The sequence below is a fragment of the Mustelus asterias genome, chromosome 24, assembly GCF_964213995.1.
Source record: "Mustelus asterias chromosome 24, sMusAst1.hap1.1, whole genome shotgun sequence".
Lineage (NCBI taxonomy): Eukaryota > Metazoa > Chordata > Chondrichthyes > Carcharhiniformes > Triakidae > Mustelus > Mustelus asterias.
This window is the reverse complement of record NC_135824.1, coordinates 42,996,885-43,019,154: the sequence shown is the minus strand read 5'-3', so window position 1 is coordinate 43,019,154 and position 22,270 is coordinate 42,996,885. Positions and strand designations below refer to the sequence as shown.

The window sequence follows — 22,270 nt, the reverse complement described above, 5'->3', positions numbered from 1 at the left end:
CGTCGGGTGAGTGGGAGATCTGCGAACAAACAGCTCCTGTCTGGAGACAATAGTAGATATCTGTAATAGACAATGACAGATAGTGTGACATGAAGCCAAGATCCCGGTTGAGGCACACATGAGGACGGCCTCAACCGGGATCTTGGCTTCATGTCACACTATCTGTAACTTGGCTGGACTTGCAAAATCTGACTGGCTGTCCTGCCTGGAGAACAATACACATCTCTTTAACCTGTGCTTAATTCTCTCTCCAGTCACATTGCGTGTACCTTTAAGACTTGATTAACTGTAAAGACTCGCGTCCCAATCATTATTCATGATTCTGTAAATTGAGTTTGTGTCTTGAGATGCCCTGTGTTGCTGTTTGTTAGCACATCTCCCGCTCACCTGACGAAGGAGCAGCGCTCGGAAAGCTAGTGGCGTTTGCTGCCAAACAAAATAAGCCTGTTGGACTTTAACCTGGTGTTGTTAGACTCCTTACTGCGTTTACCCCAGTCCAACGCCGGCATCTCCACATCATGGATACCAAATAAACCCTGTTGGACTTTAACTTGGTGATGTGAGACTTCTTACTGTGCCCGCCCCAGCCAGCCCGGTGCAAAGCGGGCACCTCCACATGAGAGTGAGTTTGTGCGAGAGCTGTTTTTGAAGTTTGAGACTGTCCCCAGAAAGGGGGTGGTGCACCGTTCCCGGAAATACTGCAATACCGGGCCGATACGTGGAGTGGACGGAGCAAGCCCCTATTCCATCTCCCTGCTCCAAAAATCAATTTAATATATGGTCCCCAGATAAGGGACGTATCAGATATTAAACTGATAAGAACAGATACTACACTTGATCTTAGCCAAAAGGCCGAGAAGCGATGCCAGCGCTGCTCTTGACTCGCCCAATTGTCATATGCCTTCCCTCTTTGACAACAGGCTGACACCATTCAAACACTTACACATATAAGCACTCTCAGCTGCACTCTTGGCTTCTTTCGCCCAGCCTTTCTCATTGCAACGCACAAGTTGCCGTTTCTCCCCACTGCATCACAGTTATGTAGATGGCCCCGTACTCCACCAATCACTTACCAGAGGGTTGTGCCTATTCACATCTACGTCACTGTCAAGGCGCTGCTCTGCAACAAGCTTTTGAAAACAGTTGCGTGTTTTGCAGGCCGTGAGTGAGAATGCAGCAACCGACTGTGCCCATACAATACTTGCATCACTCCAAAAGGAGGCCGTTTGGCCTGTCCTGTCTGTGCCAGCTCTCTGCAAGAGCAACTCCCTTGGTGCCAGTCGCCCTTCAAATACTTTACCTTCAGATAATTCATTATCTTTTGAAAGGCAACGCTTGACACTGCTGCCCGCACACTCGCAGGCACAGTGCATTGCACATTCCAACTACTTGCTCCTCTCCTCACCTCGCTTCTGTTGCCTGGAGTCCTGTTCTTGTCAGAGATTAAACAGCAACTATCTGTAAGATCCAAAGGCTGTATACTTAAAGGAATTCTGCTAGCCCAAGTCTCGGTCATGTGATATGAGTTTCGGGACGTTAAACAAGGTCCTCTTGTTGAAACCATTGTGTTAGAACAATTAGCCATTAGGTCATTAGCACCATTATTGGAGACGAAGACCTGCGAACTGCTCTCTGTTTGAAGTTGGCTTGGGCGGACAGACTGTCTTTTGGACTCTTGTGTTCACTTGCTTAGAGTGTTTAAGTGATGCAAAGAGTCATGATGTGGAGATGCCGGCGTTGGACTGGGGTGTAAAGGAGTCTAACAACACCAGGTTAAAGTCCAACAGGCTTATTTGGCAGCAAAGGCCACTAGCATTCGGAGCGCTGCTCCTTCGTCGGGTGAGTGGGAGATCTGCGAACAAACAGCTCCTGTCTGGAGACAATAGTAGATATCTGTAATAGACAATGACAGATAGTGTGACATGAAGCCAAGATCCCGGTTGAGGCACACATGAGGACGGCCTCAACCGGGATCTTGGCTTCATGTCACACTATCTGTAACTTGGCTGGACTTGCAAAATCTGACTGGCTGTCCTGCCTGGAGAACAATACACATCTCTTTAACCTGTGCTTAATTCTCTCTCCAGTCACATTGCGTGTACCTTTAAGACTTGATTAACTGTAAAGACTCGCGTCCCAATCATTATTCATGATTCTGTAAATTGAGTTTGTGTCTTGAGATGCCCTGTGTTGCTGTTTGTTAGCGCATCTCCCGCTCACCTGACGAAGGAGCAGCGCTCGGAAAGCTAGTGGCGTTTGCTGCCAAACAAAATAAGCCTGTTGGACTTTAACCTGGTGTTGTTAGACTCCTTACTGCGTTTACCCCAGTCCAACGCCGGCATCTCCACATCATGGACACCAAATAAACCCTGTTGGACTTTAACTTGGTGATGTGAGACTTCTTACTGTGCCCGCCCCAGCCAGCCCGGTGCAAAGCGGGCACCTCCACATGAGAGTGAGTTTGTGCGAGAGCTGTTTTTGAAGTTTGAGACTGTCCCCAGAAAGGGGGTGGTGCACCGTTCCCGGAAATACTGCAATACCGGGCCGATACGTGGAGTGGACGGAGCAAGCCCCTATTCCATCTCCCTGCTCCAAAAATCAATTTAATATATGGTCCCCAGATAAGGGACGTATCAGATATTAAACTGATAAGAACAGATACTACACTTGATCTTAGCCAAAAGGCCGAGAAGCGATGCCGGTGCTGCTCTTGACTCGCCCAATTGTCATATGCCTTCCCTCTTTGACAACAGGCTGACACCATTCAAACACTTACACATATAAGCACTCTCAGCTGCACTCTTGGCTTCTTTCGCCCAGCCTTTCTCATTGCAACGCACAAGTTGCCGTTTCTCCCCACTGCATCACAGTTATGTAGATGACCCCGTACTCCACCAATCACTTACCAGAGGGTTGTGCCTATTCACATCTACGTCACTGTCAAGGCGCTGCTCTGCAACAAGCTTTTGAAAACAGTTGCGTGTTTTGCAGGCCGTGAGTGAGAATGCAGCAACCGACTGTGCCCATACAATACTTGCATCACTCCAAAAGGAGGCCGTTTGGCCTGTCCTGTCTGTGCCAGCTCTCTGCAAGAGCAACTCCCTTGGTGCCAGTCGCCCTTCAAATACTTTACCTTCAGATAATTCATTATCTTTTGAAAGGCAACGCTTGACACTGCTGCCCGCACACTCGCAGGCACAGTGCATTGCACATTCCAACTACTTGCTCCTCTCCTCACCTCGCTTCTGTTGCCTGGAGTCCTGTTCTTGTCAGAGATTAAACAGCAACTATCTGTAAGATCCAAAGGCTGTATACTTAAAGGAATTCTGCTAGCCCAAGTCTCGGTCATGTGATATGAGTTTCGGGACGTTAAACAAGGTCCTCTTGTTGAAACCATTGTGTTAGAACAATTAGCCATTAGGTCATTAGCACCATTATTGGAGACGAAGACCTGCGAACTGCTCTCTGTTTGAAGTTGGCTTGGGCGGACAGACTGTCTTTTGGACTCTTGTGTTCACTTGCTTAGAGTGTTTAAGTGATGCAAAGAGTCATGATGTGGAGATGCCGGCGTTGGACTGGGGTGTAAAGGAGTCTAACAACACCAGGTTAAAGTCCAACAGGCTTATTTGGCAGCAAAGGCCACTAGCATTCGGAGCGCTGCTCCTTCGTCGGGTGAGTGGGAGATCTGCGAACAAACAGCTCCTGTCTGGAGACAATAGTAGATATCTGTAATAGACAATGACAGATAGTGTGACATGAAGCCAAGATCCCGGTTGAGGCACACATGAGGACGGCCTCAACCGGGATCTTGGCTTCATGTCACACTATCTGTAACTTGGCTGGACTTGCAAAATCTGACTGGCTGTCCTGCCTGGAGAACAATACACATCTCTTTAACCTGTGCTTAATTCTCTCTCCAGTCACATTGCGTGTACCTTTAAGACTTGATTAACTGTAAAGACTCGCGTCCCAATCATTATTCATGATTCTGTAAATTGAGTTTGTGTCTTGAGATGCCCTGTGTTGCTGTTTGTTAGCGCATCTCCCGCTCACCTGACGAAGGAGCAGCGCTCGGAAAGCTAGTGGCGTTTGCTGCCAAACAAAATAAGCCTGTTGGACTTTAACCTGGTGTTGTTAGACTCCTTACTGCGTTTACCCCAGTCCAACGCCGGCATCTCCACATCATGGACACCAAATAAACCCTGTTGGACTTTAACTTGGTGATGTGAGACTTCTTACTGTGCCCGCCCCAGCCAGCCCGGTGCAAAGCGGGCACCTCCACATGAGAGTGAGTTTGTGCGAGAGCTGTTTTTGAAGTTTGAGACTGTCCCCAGAAAGGGGGTGGTGCACCATTCCCGGAGATACTGCAATACCAGGCCGATACATGGAGTGGACGGAGCAAGCCCCTATTCCATCTCCCTGCTCCAAAAATCAATTTAATATATGGTCCCCAGATAAGGGACGTATCAGATATTAAACTGATAAGAACAGATACTACACTTGATCTTAGCCAAAAGGCCGAGAAGCGATGCCAGCGCTGCTCTTGACTCGCCCAATTGTCATATGCCTTCCCTCTTTGACAACAGGCTGACACCATTCAAACACTTACACATATAAGCACTCTCAGCTGCACTCTTGGCTTCTTTCGCCCAGCCTTTCTCATTGCAACGCACAAGTTGCCGTTTCTCCCCACTGCATCACAGTTATGTAGATGGCCCCGTACTCCACCAATCACTTACCAGAGGGTTGTGCCTATTCACATCTACGTCACTGTCAAGGCGCTGCTCTGCAACAAGCTTTTGAAAACAGTTGCGTGTTTTGCAGGCCGTGAGTGAGAATGCAGCAACCGACTGTGCCCATACAATACTTGCATCACTCCAAAAGGAGGCCGTTTGGCCTGTCCTGTCTGTGCCAGCTCTCTGCAAGAGCAACTCCCTTGGTGCCAGTCGCCCTTCAAATACTTTACCTTCAGATAATTCATTATCTTTTGAAAGGCAACGCTTGACACTGCTGCCCGCACACTCGCAGGCACAGTGCATTGCACATTCCAACTACTTGCTCCTCTCCTCACCTCGCTTCTGTTGCCTGGAGTCCTGTTCTTGTCAGAGATTAAACAGCAACTATCTGTAAGATCCAAAGGCTGTATACTTAAAGGAATTCTGCTAGCCCAAGTCTCGGTCATGTGATATGAGTTTCGGGACGTTAAACAAGGTCCTCTTGTTGAAACCATTGTGTTAGAACAATTAGCCATTAGGTCATTAGCACCATTATTGGAGACGAAGACCTGCGAACTGCTCTCTGTTTGAAGTTGGCTTGGGCGGACAGACTGTCTTTTGGACTCTTGTGTTCACTTGCTTAGAGTGTTTAAGTGATGCAAAGAGTCATGATGTGGAGATGCCGGCGTTGGACTGGGGTGTAAAGGAGTCTAACAACACCAGGTTAAAGTCCAACAGGCTTATTTGGCAGCAAAGGCCACTAGCATTCGGAGCGCTGCTCCTTCGTCGGGTGAGTGGGAGATCTGCGAACAAACAGCTCCTGTCTGGAGACAATAGTAGATATCTGTAATAGACAATGACAGATAGTGTGACATGAAGCCAAGATCCCGGTTGAGGCACACATGAGGACGGCCTCAACCGGGATCTTGGCTTCATGTCACACTATCTGTAACTTGGCTGGACTTGCAAAATCTGACTGGCTGTCCTGCCTGGAGAACAATACACATCTCTTTAACCTGTGCTTAATTCTCTCTCCAGTCACATTGCGTGTACCTTTAAGACTTGATTAACTGTAAAGACTCGCGTCCCAATCATTATTCATGATTCTGTAAATTGAGTTTGTGTCTTGAGATGCCCTGTGTTGCTGTTTGTTAGCGCATCTCCCGCTCACCTGACGAAGGAGCAGCGCTCGGAAAGCTAGTGGCGTTTGCTGCCAAACAAAATAAGCCTGTTGGACTTTAACCTGGTGTTGTTAGACTCCTTACTGCGTTTACCCCAGTCCAACGCCGGCATCTCCACATCATGGACACCAAATAAACCCTGTTGGACTTTAACTTGGTGATGTGAGACTTCTTACTGTGCCCGCCCCAGCCAGCCCGGTGCAAAGCGGGCACCTCCACATGAGAGTGAGTTTGTGCGAGAGCTGTTTTTGAAGTTTGAGACTGTCCCCAGAAAGGGGGTGGTGCACCGTTCCCGGAAATACTGCAATACCGGGCCGATACGTGGAGTGGACGGAGCAAGCCCCTATTCCATCTCCCTGCTCCAAAAATCAATTTAATATATGGTCCCCAGATAAGGGACGTATCAGATATTAAACTGATAAGAACAGATACTACACTTGATCTTAGCCAAAAGGCCGAGAAGCGATGCCGGTGCTGCTCTTGACTCGCCCAATTGTCATATGCCTTCCCTCTTTGACAACAGGCTGACACCATTCAAACACTTACACATATAAGCACTCTCAGCTGCACTCTTGGCTTCTTTCGCCCAGCCTTTCTCATTGCAACGCACAAGTTGCCGTTTCTCCCCACTGCATCACAGTTATGTAGATGACCCCGTACTCCACCAATCACTTACCAGAGGGTTGTGCCTATTCACATCTACGTCACTGTCAAGGCGCTGCTCTGCAACAAGCTTTTGAAAACAGTTGCGTGTTTTGCAGGCCGTGAGTGAGAATGCAGCAACCGACTGTGCCCATACAATACTTGCATCACTCCAAAAGGAGGCCGTTTGGCCTGTCCTGTCTGTGCCAGCTCTCTGCAAGAGCAACTCCCTTGGTGCCAGTCGCCCTTCAAATACTTTACCTTCAGATAATTCATTATCTTTTGAAAGGCAACGCTTGACACTGCTGCCCGCACACTCGCAGGCACAGTGCATTGCACATTCCAACTACTTGCTCCTCTCCTCACCTCGCTTCTGTTGCCTGGAGTCCTGTTCTTGTCAGAGATTAAACAGCAACTATCTGTAAGATCCAAAGGCTGTATACTTAAAGGAATTCTGCTAGCCCAAGTCTCGGTCATGTGATATGAGTTTCGGGACGTTAAACAAGGTCCTCTTGTTGAAACCATTGTGTTAGAACAATTAGCCATTAGGTCATTAGCACCATTATTGGAGACGAAGACCTGCGAACTGCTCTCTGTTTGAAGTTGGCTTGGGCGGACAGACTGTCTTTTGGACTCTTGTGTTCACTTGCTTAGAGTGTTTAAGTGATGCAAAGAGTCATGATGTGGAGATGCCGGCGTTGGACTGGGGTGTAAAGGAGTCTAACAACACCAGGTTAAAGTCCAACAGGCTTATTTGGCAGCAAAGGCCACTAGCATTCGGAGCGCTGCTCCTTCGTCGGGTGAGTGGGAGATCTGCGAACAAACAGCTCCTGTCTGGAGACAATAGTAGATATCTGTAATAGACAATGACAGATAGTGTGACATGAAGCCAAGATCCCGGTTGAGGCACACATGAGGACGGCCTCAACCGGGATCTTGGCTTCATGTCACACTATCTGTAACTTGGCTGGACTTGCAAAATCTGACTGGCTGTCCTGCCTGGAGAACAATACACATCTCTTTAACCTGTGCTTAATTCTCTCTCCAGTCACATTGCGTGTACCTTTAAGACTTGATTAACTGTAAAGACTCGCGTCCCAATCATTATTCATGATTCTGTAAATTGAGTTTGTGTCTTGAGATGCCCTGTGTTGCTGTTTGTTAGCACATCTCCCGCTCACCTGACGAAGGAGCAGCGCTCGGAAAGCTAGTGGCGTTTGCTGCCAAACAAAATAAGCCTGTTGGACTTTAACCTGGTGTTGTTAGACTCCTTACTGCGTTTACCCCAGTCCAACGCCGGCATCTCCACATCATGGATACCAAATAAACCCTGTTGGACTTTAACTTGGTGATGTGAGACTTCTTACTGTGCCCGCCCCAGCCAGCCCGGTGCAAAGCGGGCACCTCCACATGAGAGTGAGTTTGTGCGAGAGCTGTTTTTGAAGTTTGAGACTGTCCCCAGAAAGGGGGTGGTGCACCGTTCCCGGAGATACTGCAATACCGGGCCGATACGTGGAGTGGACGGAGCAAGCCCCTATTCCATCTCCCTGCTCCAAAAATCAATTTAATATATGGTCCCCAGATAAGGGACGTATCAGATATTAAACTGATAAGAACAGATACTACACTTGATCTTAGCCAAAAGGCCGAGAAGCGATGCCGGCGCCGCTCTTGACTCGCCCAATTGTCATATGCCTTCCCTCTTTGACAACAGGCTGACACCATTCAAACACTTACACATATAAGCACTCTCAGCTGCACTCTTGGCTTCTTTCGCCCAGCCTTTCTCATTGCAACGCACAAGTTGCCGTTTCTCCCCACTGCATCACAGTTATGTAGATGGCCCCGTACTCCACCAATCACTTACCAGAGGGTTGTGCCTATTCACATCTACGTCACTGTCAAGGCGCTGCTCTGCAACAAGCTTTTGAAAACAGTTGCGTGTTTTGCAGGCCGTGAGTGAGAATGCAGCAACCGACTGTGCCCATACAATACTTGCATCACTCCAAAAGGAGGCCGTTTGGCCTGTCCTGTCTGTGCCAGCTCTCTGCAAGAGCAACTCCCTTGGTGCCAGTCGCCCTTCAAATACTTTACCTTCAGATAATTCATTATCTTTTGAAAGGCAACGCTTGACACTGCTGCCCGCACACTCGCAGGCACAGTGCATTGCACATTCCAACTACTTGCTCCTCTCCTCACCTCGCTTCTGTTGCCTGGAGTCCTGTTCTTGTCAGAGATTAAACAGCAACTATCTGTAAGATCCAAAGGCTGTATACTTAAAGGAATTCTGCTAGCCCAAGTCTCGGTCATGTGATATGAGTTTCGGGACGTTAAACAAGGTCCTCTTGTTGAAACCATTGTGTTAGAACAATTAGCCATTAGGTCATTAGCACCATTATTGGAGACGAAGACCTGCGAACTGCTCTCTGTTTGAAGTTGGCTTGGGCGGACAGACTGTCTTTTGGACTCTTGTGTTCACTTGCTTAGAGTGTTTAAGTGATGCAAAGAGTCATGATGTGGAGATGCCGGCGTTGGACTGGGGTGTAAAGGAGTCTAACAACACCAGGTTAAAGTCCAACAGGCTTATTTGGCAGCAAAGGCCACTAGCATTCGGAGCGCTGCTCCTTCGTCGGGTGAGTGGGAGATCTGCGAACAAACAGCTCCTGTCTGGAGACAATAGTAGATATCTGTAATAGACAATGACAGATAGTGTGACATGAAGCCAAGATCCCGGTTGAGGCACACATGAGGACGGCCTCAACCGGGATCTTGGCTTCATGTCACACTATCTGTAACTTGGCTGGACTTGCAAAATCTGACTGGCTGTCCTGCCTGGAGAACAATACACATCTCTTTAACCTGTGCTTAATTCTCTCTCCAGTCACATTGCGTGTACCTTTAAGACTTGATTAACTGTAAAGACTCGCGTCCCAATCATTATTCATGATTCTGTAAATTGAGTTTGTGTCTTGAGATGCCCTGTGTTGCTGTTTGTTAGCGCATCTCCCGCTCACCTGACGAAGGAGCAGCGCTCGGAAAGCTAGTGGCGTTTGCTGCCAAACAAAATAAGCCTGTTGGACTTTAACCTGGTGTTGTTAGACTCCTTACTGCGTTTACCCCAGTCCAACGCCGGCATCTCCACATCATGGACACCAAATAAACCCTGTTGGACTTTAACTTGGTGATGTGAGACTTCTTACTGTGCCCGCCCCAGCCAACCCGGTGCAAAGCGGGCACCTCCACATGAGAGTGAGTTTGTGCGAGAGCTGTTTTTGAAGTTTGAGACTGTCCCCAGAAAGGGGGTGGTGCACCGTTCCCGGAGATACTGCAATACCGGGCCAATACATGGAGTGGACGGAGCAAGCCCCTATTCCATCTCCCTGCTCCAAAAATCAATTTAATATATGGTCCCCAGATAAGGGACGTATCAGATATTAAACTGATAAGAACAGATACTACACTTGATCTTAGCCAAAAGGCCGAGAAGCGATGCCGGCGCTGCTCTTGACTCGCCCAATTGTCATATGCCTTCCCTCTTTGACAACAGGCTGACACCATTCAAACACTTACACATATAAGCACTCTCAGCTGCACTCTTGGCTTCTTTCGCCCAGCCTTTCTCATTGCAACGCACAAGTTGCCGTTTCTCCCCACTGCATCACAGTTATGTAGATGACTCCGTACTCCACCAATCACTTACCAGAGGGTTGTGCCTATTCACATCTACGTCACTGTCAAGGCGCTGCTCTGCAACAAGCTTTTGAAAACAGTTGCGTGTTTTGCAGGCCGTGAGTGAGAATGCAGCAACCGACTGTGCCCATACAATACTTGCATCACTCCAAAAGGAGGCCGTTTGGCCTGTCCTGTCTGTGCCAGCTCTCTGCAAGAGCAACTCCCTTGGTGCCAGTCGCCCTTCAAATACTTTACCTTCAGATAATTCATTATCTTTTGAAAGGCAACGCTTGACACTGCTGCCCGCACACTCGCAGGCACAGTGCATTGCACATTCCAACTACTTGCTCCTCTCCTCACCTCGCTTCTGTTGCCTGGAGTCCTGTTCTTGTCAGAGATTAAACAGCAACTATCTGTAAGATCCAAAGGCTGTATACTTAAAGGAATTCTGCTAGCCCAAGTCTCGGTCATGTGATATGAGTTTCGGGACGTTAAACAAGGTCCTCTTGTTGAAACCATTGTGTTAGAACAATTAGCCATTAGGTCATTAGCACCATTATTGGAGACGAAGACCTGCGAACTGCTCTCTGTTTGAAGTTGGCTTGGGCGGACAGACTGTCTTTTGGACTCTTGTGTTCACTTGCTTAGAGTGTTTAAGTGATGCAAAGAGTCATGATGTGGAGATGCCGGCGTTGGACTGGGGTGTAAAGGAGTCTAACAACACCAGGTTAAAGTCCAACAGGCTTATTTGGCAGCAAAGGCCACTAGCATTCGGAGCGCTGCTCCTTCGTCGGGTGAGTGGGAGATCTGCGAACAAACAGCTCCTGTCTGGAGACAATAGTAGATATCTGTAATAGACAATGACAGATAGTGTGACATGAAGCCAAGATCCCGGTTGAGGCACACATGAGGACGGCCTCAACCGGGATCTTGGCTTCATGTCACACTATCTGTAACTTGGCTGGACTTGCAAAATCTGACTGGCTGTCCTGCCTGGAGAACAATACACATCTCTTTAACCTGTGCTTAATTCTCTCTCCAGTCACATTGCGTGTACCTTTAAGACTTGATTAACTGTAAAGACTCGCGTCCCAATCATTATTCATGATTCTGTAAATTGAGTTTGTGTCTTGAGATGCCCTGTGTTGCTGTTTGTTAGCACATCTCCCGCTCACCTGACGAAGGAGCAGCGCTCGGAAAGCTAGTGGCGTTTGCTGCCAAACAAAATAAGCCTGTTGGACTTTAACCTGGTGTTGTTAGACTCCTTACTGCGTTTACCCCAGTCCAACGCCGGCATCTCCACATCATGGACACCAAATAAACCCTGTTGGACTTTAACTTGGTGATGTGAGACTTCTTACTGTGCCCGCCCCAGCCAGCCCGGTGCAAAGCGGGCACCTCCACATCAGAGTGAGTTTGTGCGAGAGCTGTTTTTGAAGTTTGAGACTGTCCCCAGAAAGGGGGTGGTGCACCGTTCCCGGAGATACTGCAATACCAGGCCGATACGTGGAGTGGACGGAGCAAGCCCCTATTCCATCTCCCTGCTCCAAAAATCAATTTAATATATGGTCCCCAGATAAGGGACGTATCAGATATTAAACTGATAAGAACAGATACTACACTTGATCTTAGCCAAAAGGCCGAGAAGCGATGCCGGCGCCGCTCTTGACTCGCCCAATTGTCATATGCCTTCCCTCTTTGACAACAGGCTGACACCATTCAAACACTTACACATATAAGCACTCTCAGCTGCACTCTTGGCTTCTTTCGCCCAGCCTTTCTCATTGCAACGCACAAGTTGCCGTTTCTCCCCACTGCATCACAGTTATGTAGATGGCCCCTTCTCCACCAATCACTTACCAGAGGGTTGTGCCTATTCACATCTACGTCACTGTCAAGGCGCTGCTCTGCAACAAGCTTTTGAAAACAGTTGCGTGTTTTGCAGGCCGTGAGTGAGAATGCAGCAACCGACTGTGCCCATACAATACTTGCATCACTCCAAAAGGAGGCCGTTTGGCCTGTCCTGTCTGTGCCAGCTCTCTGCAAGAGCAACTCCCTTGGTGCCAGTTGCCCTTCAAATACTTTACCTTCAGATAATTCATTATCTTTTGAAAGGCAACGCTTGACACTGCTGCCCGCACACTCGCAGACACAGTGCATTGCACATTCCAACTACTTGCTCCTCTCCTCACCTCGCTTCTGTTGCCTGGAGTCCTGTTCTTGTCAGAGATTAAACAGCAACTATCTGTAAGATCCAAAGGCTGTATACTTAAAGGAATTCTGCTAGCCCAAGTCTCGGTCATGTGATATGAGTTTCGGGACGTTAAACAAGGTCCTCTTGTTGAAACCATTGTGTTAGAACAATTAGCCATTAGGTCATTAGCACCATTATTGGAGACGAAGACCTGCGAACTGCTCTCTGTTTGAAGTTGGCTTGGGCGGACAGACTGTCTTTTGGACTCTTGTGTTCACTTGCTTAGAGTGTTTAAGTGATGCAAAGAGTCATGATGTGGAGATGCCGGCGTTGGACTGGGGTGTAAAGGAGTCTAACAACACCAGGTTAAAGTCCAACAGGCTTATTTGGCAGCAAAGGCCACTAGCATTCGGAGCGCTGCTCCTTCGTCGGGTGAGTGGGAGATCTGCGAACAAACAGCTCCTGTCTGGAGACAATAGTAGATATCTGTAATAGACAATGACAGATAGTGTGACATGAAGCCAAGATCCCGGTTGAGGCACACATGAGGACGGCCTCAACCGGGATCTTGGCTTCATGTCACACTATCTGTAACTTGGCTGGACTTGCAAAATCTGACTGGCTGTCCTGCCTGGAGAACAATACACATCTCTTTAACCTGTGCTTAATTCTCTCTCCAGTCACATTGCGTGTACCTTTAAGACTTGATTAACTGTAAAGACTCGCGTCCCAATCATTATTCATGATTCTGTAAATTGAGTTTGTGTCTTGAGATGCCCTGTGTTGCTGTTTGTTAGCACATCTCCCGCTCACCTGACGAAGGAGCAGCGCTCGGAAAGCTAGTGGCGTTTGCTGCCAAACAAAATAAGCCTGTTGGACTTTAACCTGGTGTTGTTAGACTCCTTACTGCGTTTACCCCAGTCCAACGCCGGCATCTCCACATCATGGACACCAAATAAACCCTGTTGGACTTTAACTTGGTGATGTGAGACTTCTTACTGTGCCCGCCCCAGCCAGCCCGGTGCAAAGCGGGCACCTCCACATGAGAGTGAGTTTGTGCGAGAGCTGTTTTTGAAGTTTGAGACTGTCCCCAGAAAGGGGGTGGTGCACCGTTCCCGGAGATACTGCAATACCAGGCCGATACGTGGAGTGGACGGAGCAAGCCCCTATTCCATCTCCCTGCTCCAAAAATCAATTTAATATATGGTCCCCAGATAAGGGACATATCAGATATTAAACTGATAAGAACAGATACTACACTTGATCTTAGCCAAAAGGCCGAGAAGCGATGCCGGCGCCGCTCTTGACTCGCCCAATTGTCATATGCCTTCCCTCTTTGACAACAGGCTGACACCATTCAAACACTTACACATATAAGCACTCTCAGCTGCACTCTTGGCTTCTTTCGCCCAGCCTTTCTCATTGCAACGCACAAGTTGCCGTTTCTCCCCACTGCATCACAGTTATGTAGATGGCCCCTTCTCCACCAATCACTTACCAGAGGGTTGTGCCTATTCACATCTACGTCACTGTCAAGGCGCTGCTCTGCAACAAGCTTTTGAAAACAGTTGCGTGTTTTGCAGGCCGTGAGTGAGAATGCAGCAACCGACTGTGCCCATACAATACTTGCATCACTCCAAAAGGAGGCCGTTTGGCCTGTCCTGTCTGTGCCAGCTCTCTGCAAGAGCAACTCCCTTGGTGCCAGTTGCCCTTCAAATACTTTACCTTCAGATAATTCATTATCTTTTGAAAGGCAACGCTTGACACTGCTGCCCGCACACTCGCAGGCACAGTGCATTGCACATTCCAACTACTTGCTCCTCTCCTCACCTCGCTTCTGTTGCCTGGAGTCCTGTTCTTGTCAGAGATTAAACAGCAACTATCTGTAAGATCCAAAGGCTGTATACTTAAAGGAATTCTGCTAGCCCAAGTCTCGGTCATGTGATATGAGTTTCGGGACGTTAAACAAGGTCCTCTTGTTGAAACCATTGTGTTAGAACAATTAGCCATTAGGTCATTAGCACCATTATTGGAGACGAAGACCTGCGAACTGCTCTCTGTTTGAAGTTGGCTTGGGCGGACAGACTGTCTTTTGGACTCTTGTGTTCACTTGCTTAGAGTGTTTAAGTGATGCAAAGAGTCATGATGTGGAGATGCCGGCGTTGGACTGGGGTGTAAAGGAGTCTAACAACACCAGGTTAAAGTCCAACAGGCTTATTTGGCAGCAAAGGCCACTAGCATTCGGAGCGCTGCTCCTTCGTCGGGTGAGTGGGAGATCTGCGAACAAACAGCTCCTGTCTGGAGACAATAGTAGATATCTGTAATAGACAATGACAGATAGTGTGACATGAAGCCAAGATCCCGGTTGAGGCACACATGAGGACGGCCTCAACCGGGATCTTGGCTTCATGTCACACTATCTGTAACTTGGCTGGACTTGCAAAATCTGACTGGCTGTCCTGCCTGGAGAACAATACACATCTCTTTAACCTGTGCTTAATTCTCTCTCCAGTCACATTGCGTGTACCTTTAAGACTTGATTAACTGTAAAGACTCGCGTCCCAATCATTATTCATGATTCTGTAAATTGAGTTTGTGTCTTGAGATGCCCTGTGTTGCTGTTTGTTAGCACATCTCCCGCTCACCTGACGAAGGAGCAGCGCTCGGAAAGCTAGTGGCGTTTGCTGCCAAACAAAATAAGCCTGTTGGACTTTAACCTGGTGTTGTTAGACTCCTTACTGCGTTTACCCCAGTCCAACGCCGGCATCTCCACATCATGGACACCAAATAAACCCTGTTGGACTTTAACTTGGTGATGTGAGACTTCTTACTGTGCCCGCCCCAGCCAGCCCGGTGCAAAGCGGGCACCTCCACATCAGAGTGAGTTTGTGCGAGAGCTGTTTTTGAAGTTTGAGACTGTCCCCAGAAAGGGGGTGGTGCACCGTTCCCGGAGATACTGCAATACCAGGCCGATACGTGGAGTGGACGGAGCAAGCCCCTATTCCATCTCCCTGCTCCAAAAATCAATTTAATATATGGTCCCCAGATAAGGGACATATCAGATATTAAACTGATAAGAACAGATACTACACTTGATCTTAGCCAAAAGGCCGAGAAGCGATGCCGGCGCCGCTCTTGACTCGCCCAATTGTCATATGCCTTCCCTCTTTGACAACAGGCTGACACCATTCAAACACTTACACATATAAGCACTCTCAGCTGCACTCTTGGCTTCTTTCGCCCAGCCTTTCTCATTGCAACGCACAAGTTGCCGTTTCTCCCCACTGCATCACAGTTATGTAGATGGCCCCTTCTCCACCAATCACTTACCAGAGGGTTGTGCCTATTCACATCTACGTCACTGTCAAGGCGCTGCTCTGCAACAAGCTTTTGAAAACAGTTGCGTGTTTTGCAGGCCGTGAGTGAGAATGCAGCAACCGACTGTGCCCATACAATACTTGCATCACTCCAAAAGGAGGCCGTTTGGCCTGTCCTGTCTGTGCCAGCTCTCTGCAAGAGCAACTCCCTTGGTGCCAGTCGCCCTTCAAATACTTTACCTTCAGATAATTCATTATCTTTTGAAAGGCAACGCTTGACACTGCTGCCCGCACACTCGCAGGCACAGTGCATTGCACATTCCAACTACTTGCTCCTCTCCTCACCTCGCTTCTGTTGCCTGGAGTCCTGTTCTTGTCAGAGATTAAACAGCAACTATCTGTAAGATCCAAAGGCTGTATACTTAAAGGAATTCTGCTAGCCCAAGTCTCGGTCATGTGATATGAGTTTCGGGACGTTAAACAAGGTCCTCTTGTTGAAACCATTGTGTTAGAACAATTAGCCATTAGGTCATTAGCACCATTATTGGAGACGAAGACCTGCGAACTGCTCTCTGTTTGAAGTTGGCTTGGGCGGACAGACTGTCTTTTGGACTCTTGTGTTCACTTGCTTAGAGTGTTTAAGTGATGCAAAGAGTCATGATGTGGAGATGCCGGCGTTGGACTGGGGTGTAAAGGAGTCTAACAACACCAGGTTAAAGTCCAACAGGCTTATTTGGCAGCAAAGGCCACTAGCATTCGGAGCGCTGCTCCTTCGTCGGGTGAGTGGGAGATCTGCGAACAAACAGCTCCTGTCTGGAGACAATAGTAGATATCTGTAATAGACAATGACAGATAGTGTGACATGAAGCCAAGATCCCGGTTGAGGCACACATGAGGACGGCCTCAACCGGGATCTTGGCTTCATGTCACACTATCTGTAACTTGGCTGGACTTGCAAAATCTGACTGGCTGTCCTGCCTGGAGAACAATACACATCTCTTTAACCTGTGCTTAATTCTCTCTCCAGTCACATTGCGTGTACCTTTAAGACTTGATTAACTGTAAAGACTCGCGTCCCAATCATTATTCATGATTCTGTAAATTGAGTTTGTGTCTTGAGATGCCCTGTGTTGCTGTTTGTTAGCACATCTCCCGCTCACCTGACGAAGGAGCAGCGCTCGGAAAGCTAGTGGCGTTTGCTGCCAAACAAAATAAGCCTGTTGGACTTTAACCTGGTGTTGTTAGACTCCTTACTGCGTTTACCCCAGTCCAACGCCGGCATCTCCACATCATGGACACCAAATAAACCCTGTTGGACTTTAACTTGGTGATGTGAGACTTCTTACTGTGCCCGCCCCAGCCAGCCCGGTGCAAAGCGGGCACCTCCACATGAGAGTGAGTTTGTGCGAGAGCTGTTTTTGAAGTTTGAGACTGTCCCCAGAAAGGGGGTGGTGCACCGTTCCCAGAGATACTGCAATACCGGGCCGATACGTGGAGTGGACGGAGCAAGCCCCTATTCCATCTCCCTGCTCCAAAAATCAATTTAATATATGGTCCCCAGATAAGGGACGTATCAGATATTAAACTGATAAGAACAGATACTACACTTGATCTTAGCCAAAAGGCCGAGAAGCGATGCCGGCGCTGCTCTTGACTCGCCCAATTGTCATATGCCTTCCCTCTTTGACAACAGGCTGACACCATTCAAACACTTACACATATAAGCACTCTCAGCTGCACTCTTGGCTTCTTTCACCCAGCCTTTCTCATTGCAACGCACAAGTTGCCGTTTCTCCCCACTGCATCACAGTTATGTAGATGACCCCGTACTCCACCAATCACTTACCAGAGGGTTGTGCCTATTCACATCTACGTCACTGTCAAGGCGCTGCTCTGCAACAAGCTTTTGAAAACAGTTGCGTGTTTTGCAGGCCGTGAGTGAGAATGCAGCAACCGACTGTGCCCATACAATACTTGCATCACTCCAAAAGGAGGCCGTTTGGCCTGTCCTGTCTGTGCCAGCTCTCTGCAAGAGCAACTCCCTTGGTGCCAGTCGCCCTTCAAATACTTTACCTTCAGATAATTCATTATCTTTTGAAAGGCAACGCTTGACACTGCTGCCCGCACACTCGCAGGCACAGTGCATTGCACATTCCAACTACTTGCTCCTCTCCTCACCTCGCTTCTGTTGCCTGGAGTCCTGTTCTTGTCAGAGATTAAACAGCAACTATCTGTAAGATCCAAAGGCTGTATACTTAAAGGAATTCTGCTAGCCCAAGTCTCGGTCATGTGATATGAGTTTCGGGACGTTAAACAAGGTGCTCTTGTTGAAACCATTGTGTTAGAACAATTAGCCATTAGGTCATTAGCACCATTATTGGAGACGAAGACCTGCGAACTGCTCTCTGTTTGAAGTTGGCTTGGGCGGACAGACTGTCTTTTGGACTCTTGTGTTCACTTGCTTAGAGTGTTTAAGTGATGCAAAGAGTCATGATGTGGAGATGCCGGCGTTGGACTGGGGTGTAAAGGAGTCTAACAACACCAGGTTAAAGTCCAACAGGCTTATTTGGCAGCAAAGGCCACTAGCATTCGGAGCGCTGCTCCTTCGTCGGGTGAGTGGGAGATCTGCGAACAAACAGCTCCTGTCTGGAGACAATAGTAGATATCTGTAATAGACAATGACAGATAGTGTGACATGAAGCCAAGATCCCGGTTGAGGCACACATGAGGACGGCCTCAACCGGGATCTTGGCTTCATGTCACACTATCTGTAACTTGGCTGGACTTGCAAAATCTGACTGGCTGTCCTGCCTGGAGAACAATACACATCTCTTTAACCTGTGCTTAATTCTCTCTCCAGTCACATTGCGTGTACCTTTAAGACTTGATTAACTGTAAAGACTCGCGTCCCAATCATTATTCATGATTCTGTAAATTGAGTTTGTGTCTTGAGATGCCCTGTGTTGCTGTTTGTTAGCACATCTCCCGCTCACCTGACGAAGGAGCAGCGCTCGGAAAGCTAGTGGCGTTTGCTGCCAAACAAAATAAGCCTGTTGGACTTTAACCTGGTGTTGTTAGACTCCTTACTGCGTTTACCCCAGTCCAACGCCGGCATCTCCACATCATGGATACCAAATAAACCCTGTTGGACTTTAACTTGGTGATGTGAGACTTCTTACTGTGCCCGCCCCAGCCAGCCCGGTGCAAAGCGGGCACCTCCACATGAGAGTGAGTTTGTGCGAGAGCTGTTTTTGAAGTTTGAGACTGTCCCCAGAAAGGGGGTGGTGCACCGTTCCCGGAGATACTGCAATACCGGGCCGATACGTGGAGTGGACGGAGCAAGCCCCTATTCCATCTCCCTGCTCCAAAAATCAATTTAATATATGGTCCCCAGATAAGGGACGTATCAGATATTAAACTGATAAGAACAGATACTACACTTGATCTTAGCCAAAAGGCCGAGAAGCAATGCCGGCGCCGCTCTTGACTCGCCCAATTGTCATATGCCTTCCCTCTTTGACAACAGGCTGACACCATTCAAACACTTACACATATAAGCACTCTCAGCTGCACTCTTGGCTTCTTTCGCCCAGCCTTTCTCATTGCAACGCACAAGTTGCCGTTTCTCCCCACTGCATCACAGTTATGTAGATGGCCCCGTACTCCACCAATCACTTACCAGAGGGTTGTGCCTATTCACATCTACGTCACTGTCAAGGCGCTGCTCTGCAACAAGCTTTTGAAAACAGTTGCGTGTTTTGCAGGCCGTGAGTGAGAATGCAGCAACCGACTGTGCCCATACAATACTTGCATCACTCCAAAAGGAGGCCGTTTGGCCTGTCCTGTCTGTGCCAGCTCTCTGCAAGAGCAACTCCCTTGGTGCCAGTCGCCCTTCAAATACTTTACCTTCAGATAATTCATTATCTTTTGAAAGGCAACGCTTGACACTGCTGCCCGCACACTCGCAGGCACAGTGCATTGCACATTCCAACTACTTGCTCCTCTCCTCACCTCGCTTCTGTTGCCTGGAGTCCTGTTCTTGTCAGAGATTAAACAGCAACTATCTGTAAGATCCAAAGGCTGTATACTTAAAGGAATTCTGCTAGCCCAAGTCTCGGTCATGTGATATGAGTTTCGGGACGTTAAACAAGGTCCTCTTGTTGAAACCATTGTGTTAGAACAATTAGCCATTAGGTCATTAGCACCATTATTGGAGACGAAGACCTGCGAACTGCTCTCTGTTTGAAGTTGGCTTGGGCGGACAGACTGTCTTTTGGACTCTTGTGTTCACTTGCTTAGAGTGTTTAAGTGATGCAAAGAGTCATGATGTGGAGATGCCAGCGTTGGACTGGGGTGTAAAGGAGTCTAACAACACCAGGTTAAAGTCCAACAGGCTTATTTGGCAGCAAAGGCCACTAGCATTCGGAGCGCTGCTCCTTCGTCGGGTGAGTGGGAGATCTGCGAACAAACAGCTCCTGTCTGGAGACAATAGTAGATATCTGTAATAGACAATGACAGATAGTGTGACATGAAGCCAAGATCCCGGTTGAGGCACACATGAGGACGGCCTCAACCGGGATCTTGGCTTCATGTCACACTATCTGTAACTTGGCTGGACTTGCAAAATCTGACTGGCTGTCCTGCCTGGAGAACAATACACATCTCTTTAACCTGTGCTTAATTCTCTCTCCAGTCACATTGCGTGTACCTTTAAGACTTGATTAACTGTAAAGACTCGCGTCCCAATCATTATTCATGATTCTGTAAATTGAGTTTGTGTCTTGAGATGCCCTGTGTTGCTGTTTGTTAGCGCATCTCCCGCTCACCTGACGAAGGAGCAGCGCTCGGAAAGCTAGTGGCGTTTGCTGCCAAACAAAATAAGCCTGTTGGACTTTAACCTGGTGTTGTTAGACTCCTTACTGCGTTTACCCCAGTCCAACGCCGGCATCTCCACATCATGGATACCAAATAAACCCTGTTGGACTTTAACTTGGTGATGTGAGACTTCTCACTGTGCCCGCCCCAGCCACCCCGGTGCAAAGCAGGCACCTCCACATGAGAGTGAGTTTGTGCGAGAGCTGTTTTTGAAGTTTGAGACTGTCCCCAGAAAGGGGGTGGTGCACCGTTCCCGGAGATACTGCAATACCGGGCCAATACGTGGAGTGGACAGAGCAAGCCCCTATTCCATCTTCCTGCTCCAAAAATCAATTTAATATATGGTCCCCAGATAAGGGACGTATCAGATATTAAACTGATAAGAACAGATACTACACTTGATCTTAGCCAAAAGGCCAAGAAGCGATGCCGGTGCTGCTCTTGACTCGCCCAATTGTCATATGCCTTCCCTCTTTGACAACAGGCTGACACCATTCAAACACTTACACATATAAGCACTCTCAGCTGCACTCTTGGCTTCTTTCGCCCAGCCTTTCTCATTGCAACGCACAAGTTGCCGTTTCTCCCCACTGCATCACAGTTATGTAGATGACCCCGTACTCCACCAATCACTTACCAGAGGGTTGTGCCTATTCACATCTACGTCACTGTCAAGGCGCTGCTCTGCAACAAGCTTTTGAAAACAGTTGCGTGTTTTGCAGGCCGTGAGTGAGAATGCAGCAACCGACTGTGCCCATACAATACTTGCATCACTCCAAAAGGAGGCCGTTTGGCCTGTCCTGTCTGTGCCAGCTCTCTGCAAGAGCAACTCCCTTGGTGCCAGTCGCCCTTCAAATACTTTACCTTCAGATAATTCATTATCTTTTGAAAGGCAACGCTTGACACTGCTGCCCGCACACTCGCAGGCACAGTGCATTGCACATTCCAACTACTTGCTCCTCTCCTCACCTCGCTTCTGTTGCCTGGAGTCCTGTTCTTGTCAGAGATTAAACAGCAACTATCTGTAAGATCCAAAGGCTGTATACCTAAAGGAATTCTGCTAGCCCAAGTCTCGGTCATGTGATATGAGTTTCGGGACGTTAAACAAGGTCCTCTTGTTGAAACCATTGTGTTAGAACAATTAGCCATTAGGTCATTAGCACCATTATTGGAGACGAAGACCTGCGAACTGCTCTCTGTTTGAAGTTGGCTTGGGCGGACAGACTGTCTTTTGGACTCTTGTGTTCACTTGCTTAGAGTGTTTAAGTGATGCAAAGAGTCATGATGTGGAGATGCCGGCGTTGGACTGGGGTGTAAAGGAGTCTAACAACACCAGGTTAAAGTCCAACAGGCTTATTTGGCAGCAAAGGCCACTAGCATTCGGAGCGCTGCTCCTTCGTCGGGTGAGTGGGAGATCTGCGAACAAACAGCTCCTGTCTGGAGACAATAGTAGATATCTGTAATAGACAATGACAGATAGTGTGACATGAAGCCAAGATCCCGGTTGAGGCACACATGAGGACGGCCTCAACCGGGATCTTGGCTTCATGTCACACTATCTGTAACTTGGCTGGACTTGCAAAATCTGACTGGCTGTCCTGCCTGGAGAACAATACACATCTCTTTAACCTGTGCTTAATTCTCTCTCCAGTCACATTGCGTGTACCTTTAAGA

The 22,270-nt window shown here is 48.2% G+C and overlaps 12 non-coding genes across 12 annotated transcripts; all 12 read right to left on the bottom strand.

The window, feature by feature from the left end:
* Positions 1-673: 673 nt before the first annotated feature.
* Positions 674-864, bottom strand: LOC144511637 (U2 spliceosomal RNA). Its single transcript, XR_013500884.1, has one exon. It is a non-coding gene; the product is annotated as a U2 spliceosomal RNA (small nuclear RNA).
* Positions 865-2,506: 1,642 nt separating this feature from the next.
* On the bottom strand, positions 2,507-2,697 carry LOC144511636 (U2 spliceosomal RNA). Its single transcript, XR_013500883.1, has one exon. It is a non-coding gene; the product is annotated as a U2 spliceosomal RNA (small nuclear RNA).
* Positions 2,698-4,339: 1,642 nt separating this feature from the next.
* LOC144511651 (U2 spliceosomal RNA) lies at positions 4,340-4,530 on the bottom strand. The gene has a single exon (XR_013500897.1). It is a non-coding gene; the product is annotated as a U2 spliceosomal RNA (small nuclear RNA).
* Positions 4,531-6,172: 1,642 nt separating this feature from the next.
* On the bottom strand, positions 6,173-6,363 carry LOC144511635 (U2 spliceosomal RNA). Its single transcript, XR_013500882.1, has one exon. It is a non-coding gene; the product is annotated as a U2 spliceosomal RNA (small nuclear RNA).
* A 1,642-nt stretch (positions 6,364-8,005) lies between these two features.
* Positions 8,006-8,196, bottom strand: LOC144511615 (U2 spliceosomal RNA). The gene has a single exon (XR_013500863.1). It is a non-coding gene; the product is annotated as a U2 spliceosomal RNA (small nuclear RNA).
* A 1,642-nt stretch (positions 8,197-9,838) lies between these two features.
* LOC144511646 (U2 spliceosomal RNA) lies at positions 9,839-10,029 on the bottom strand. Its single transcript, XR_013500892.1, has one exon. It is a non-coding gene; the product is annotated as a U2 spliceosomal RNA (small nuclear RNA).
* Positions 10,030-11,671: 1,642 nt separating this feature from the next.
* Positions 11,672-11,862, bottom strand: LOC144511644 (U2 spliceosomal RNA). Its single transcript, XR_013500891.1, has one exon. It is a non-coding gene; the product is annotated as a U2 spliceosomal RNA (small nuclear RNA).
* A 1,641-nt stretch (positions 11,863-13,503) lies between these two features.
* On the bottom strand, positions 13,504-13,694 carry LOC144511643 (U2 spliceosomal RNA). The gene has a single exon (XR_013500890.1). It is a non-coding gene; the product is annotated as a U2 spliceosomal RNA (small nuclear RNA).
* Positions 13,695-15,335: 1,641 nt separating this feature from the next.
* LOC144511642 (U2 spliceosomal RNA) lies at positions 15,336-15,526 on the bottom strand. Its single transcript, XR_013500889.1, has one exon. It is a non-coding gene; the product is annotated as a U2 spliceosomal RNA (small nuclear RNA).
* A 1,641-nt stretch (positions 15,527-17,167) lies between these two features.
* Positions 17,168-17,358, bottom strand: LOC144511649 (U2 spliceosomal RNA). The gene has a single exon (XR_013500895.1). It is a non-coding gene; the product is annotated as a U2 spliceosomal RNA (small nuclear RNA).
* A 1,642-nt stretch (positions 17,359-19,000) lies between these two features.
* LOC144511641 (U2 spliceosomal RNA) lies at positions 19,001-19,191 on the bottom strand. Its single transcript, XR_013500888.1, has one exon. It is a non-coding gene; the product is annotated as a U2 spliceosomal RNA (small nuclear RNA).
* A 1,642-nt stretch (positions 19,192-20,833) lies between these two features.
* On the bottom strand, positions 20,834-21,024 carry LOC144511525 (U2 spliceosomal RNA). The gene has a single exon (XR_013500836.1). It is a non-coding gene; the product is annotated as a U2 spliceosomal RNA (small nuclear RNA).
* Between the last annotated feature and the right edge of the window lie 1,246 nt (positions 21,025-22,270).